Raw genomic sequence first — 3,835 nt, forward strand, 5'->3', positions numbered from 1 at the left:
AGAAACACAGCTAAGAAATAGGAAAGAATGAATTATTATTTTTTAAAGATATGAATAAATAAATAATATTCAGGATCTTCTTGAACTCAATTGATGTTATTTACCTGATACATTACATTGTTGTTTTTTGTTATGTGTCATTGAGTCTCTTGCAACCCATAGGGACCCTATGAATTTTGCCCTCTCTTGAGCCTGTCTTACTGCCTCCAACACACCTATCTCCAGTATCTCAGTTACTATGTCAATCAATCTCATTCAGTGTCTTCTGCACTTGTGTTGTCCCTCCACCCTTCCAAGCATGATTACAGTTTTATAATAATTTAGCAGTTTACTTAATTCCTTATTCAGGTAATAGGAATTGCTTTAATTGGTTCACATTCATTTAATTCTTACTGATCTTAGTACAATTAAATGTATCATTTACTTTCTCTGAACTTTTTAAATAGAAATCAAAACATTCTTATTGTTACTTCATAGAGGAAAAAAGAAATGATATCTTGATTTACATAAACTACTCAATCTTATTTTTAAAACTCAAATAAGTCTTTCAACCATTTATACACTCTTTAAATTTTAGTTTCTACTTTTCTCAATATGTGTTCCATTCCACTTTTACATTTATTTCACAAGGATAGTAAACTTTTAGTTACACAATCCACTTTTCCCTATTCTGTTACAGCATCATTTTATTGTCTCCATACAGCAACATTGATTTGATGGGTTACATGAACAGTACTCTAAATCTGTCAGGTTTTCAATGTAATTAGTACTAATAAAATCATATAAGTATTCACATTTTTAGTCAACACCAAATGACTTTATGGTTTAATAATTTTCTGACTTATTATTTTCACTGAGAAAAGAAAGACAATCCACATTTTTTTAAGCTTGGTTGTCAGGCATTATATATTTTCCATATGCTATTTCAGCTCAACCTTACCCTATGTTTCACATGGTATTAACCTTATTTAACATAATATAAATTAATGAGATTCATAGAGGTTAAAGAACTTGCTTAAAATTATTAACAAGTGGAAAAATTGAGAAATACAAACATAGAGATTAGAAAAATCTCAGATCTCTACTCCAAAACCTGAGAAATGAAATTTTATTGCTTATATATTTCAGATAATACATGCCCAAATCATCTAAACAATTTGATTTTAGTAACATTATACTATATTTAATTTTTTTTCTGAGTGGGTAAAATGCATCAAAGTGATAAAAAACTCTAGAAACCGAAATTCAGCACAATATATTCAGAAAGTAATTAAAAGACTAACAGAACATTAATTTCCCTCAGGTTGGCAGGATTTCAATTCTGTCTTTTATTTCTATTCTCATTTTGATGATCAATCATGTAATTCACAGTAATCTGTCCAAACGTGCTGTATTAGCAAATCTCAATGCTTTGCTTGTCTTTTCCCTAAAAACCCACTTATTTTTAGAGAACAAATGAACTCAAGTTGGTGTTGGGAAAGAAGTAAAAACAAAACGTGAAGCAAGTCATCTTGCTTTGATATATTTTTTCTTTTTTATTCCTATTGACTAAAAAGTGTTTGGCCATCATGGTAAATACTTGTTTGACAGGAAATTTTTAGCCTTTTGTAAGGAAACATGTGTTACAATTTTAACCAAAATGGGGAAAACATGTCTCTTTTATTAAGTAAATCCTATAATGACTCACAGCATACTATAATAAACAACTGATGTAAACTCATCTTTAGTTAAAAAGAAACAGTCTTGCGCATTTGACATTTCCTGTGTCTATAGTTAAACTCTTTCAAGTTAATTCCTTTCATACTAGCAATTTTATTCTTTCAAAGATTAGTAACTTGTGTCCATTAGTTAAAGAATGATATCCAGAAAATCCCCAAATGCCAGTAACTCTAGATAACCAAAAGTAATAACCTGACGGGTTTTCTATTTACCAAAGTTAGGTATTTGTAAGCTATTTATAGCAATTAGGCTGCATTCTGTTGCAAGTAACACTCACTTTTTTGCTGTAGAGTAGGATAGGATTCATACCTGATTCTTCAGTGGCTTTTTAGAAGCTGTAAGTCAAAGGAGATCGCCCATCTCTTTCCTGGGGAGCAGCACCAGTGGATTTAAAGACAAAACAAAATATAATTTCTGTTGTTATGCACATTCAAGTTGGAACTGACTCCTGGATGACCTTCTGGTGAGTTTGCCGAGGTTGTAAATTGCATAGAGAGATTTCCCATCTTTCTCCCTTAAAGCAGCTGGTCTATTCAATCCACCTGAGTTTGGGTTGGCAGCACAACTCCTTAACAACTAGACCACCAGAGCTCTCTAAAAACATAGTTTAGAAATGAAAACTTTTTTTTTATTTCACATATCAAAAATTCTGAATAAACGGAAGCACTGATTTTACTTATATGGTAAGTAGTACATTTCTTAAGGATCTAGCTTATGTCCATCTTTCTGAATTTCCATCTTCAAAATAGGTTTCAATTAGCAAGATTTTCCTTCCACATTCTAAGATAGTTCTAGAAATTCATACTTTCACTAAACAATATCTTAAGGCACAGGACTGAAGAAAAAAAAATCACTGATTCTTACATCTTCTTAAGACTGTGAAAACATGTTGAGATGTCTCAGCAACTGTATTCAGAGTTCATTTTTGCGAGGTTTGGGTCATAATGTTCATGCATAAAGAAATCACTGGCCTGGAAAAGACAATCTTTCATGTACAGCCTAGATTAAATTTATTCTTTGGCCATGTGAATAAATGAATAAAAACTTGTTTTTGTTTTCAAGAAATAAAATATATATATATGTAATAAGTTCAAGTAAGCAGATAATAAAACAGATTTAATGGTTTTAGTAATTTCTTAAGGACAATTAATTTTTCTTCTCTGGAAGTTGTTATATAATATCACGAAGCAGATAAAAATATTTATCTGAACCATTATTATTTTCATTAAAAGTGTAACAATGCATGTGATTACAATCAATAGTTAGAAATATGACAATGGGATGGTTGTTATTGTTATGTGCAGTTTAGTCACCTGTGATTCACATTGACCATAGTTACAACAGATCCCTGCTCTATCCTGTGACAATCTTATTGCCTCTGACACATCTACCCCAATACCCAGACACTGAATCAATCAATTTCATTGTGGGTCTTCATCTCTTACACTATCCCTCCACCCTCTTGAGCATGACACCCCTCTAAGAGGACTGATCCCGCCTTGCAACATGTCCAAGGTATGCCATATTGAGCTTCAGAATCCTTGCCTCCAAGAAGCAGTCTGGCTTTACCCTCTCTAGGATGAACTTGTTTGTTCTCATATCAGTCCATGTTATAATAAATACTCTTGTCTAGCACCACAGATCAAAAGCATTAATTCTTCTTCTATCATCCCTAGCCATTGTTCAGCTTTCTTTTTTTTTTGGGGGGGGGGTTAACAATTCTTTATTAGGTTTGTGTTCCAAATTGTTCAGCTTTCTGATGCATAGCAAATAATTGCAAAGACCATGGCCTGTATTAGGTGCATTTTAGTCTCCAGACTGACATCATTCCTCTTCAGTACTTTGAGGAGGTCTGTGACAGTAGACTATCCCAATGCAATTCATCTATTAATTTCCTGGTTGCTGGTACCAAGTGTGTTGATTGTAGACACAAGCAAACTGAAACTGAGTAATTGTATCGAAAGGAATTGGCAGACACAGAAGAATTTCATGAAACAACATATGAGCAAGAGCCTATGGTGGTGAAGGAAGATGTTCAAGCTGCTTTGAAGGAAATAGCAAAAAATAAGGCCCCAGGAATAGATGGTATCCCAATTGAGATATTTCAGCTAACAGA

This window comes from Elephantulus edwardii, unplaced genomic scaffold (genome assembly GCF_000299155.1).
Source record: "Elephantulus edwardii isolate Elephantulus edwardi_28Jun2011 unplaced genomic scaffold, EleEdw1.0 scaffold00136, whole genome shotgun sequence".
Taxonomy (NCBI): domain Eukaryota; kingdom Metazoa; phylum Chordata; class Mammalia; order Macroscelidea; family Macroscelididae; genus Elephantulus; species Elephantulus edwardii.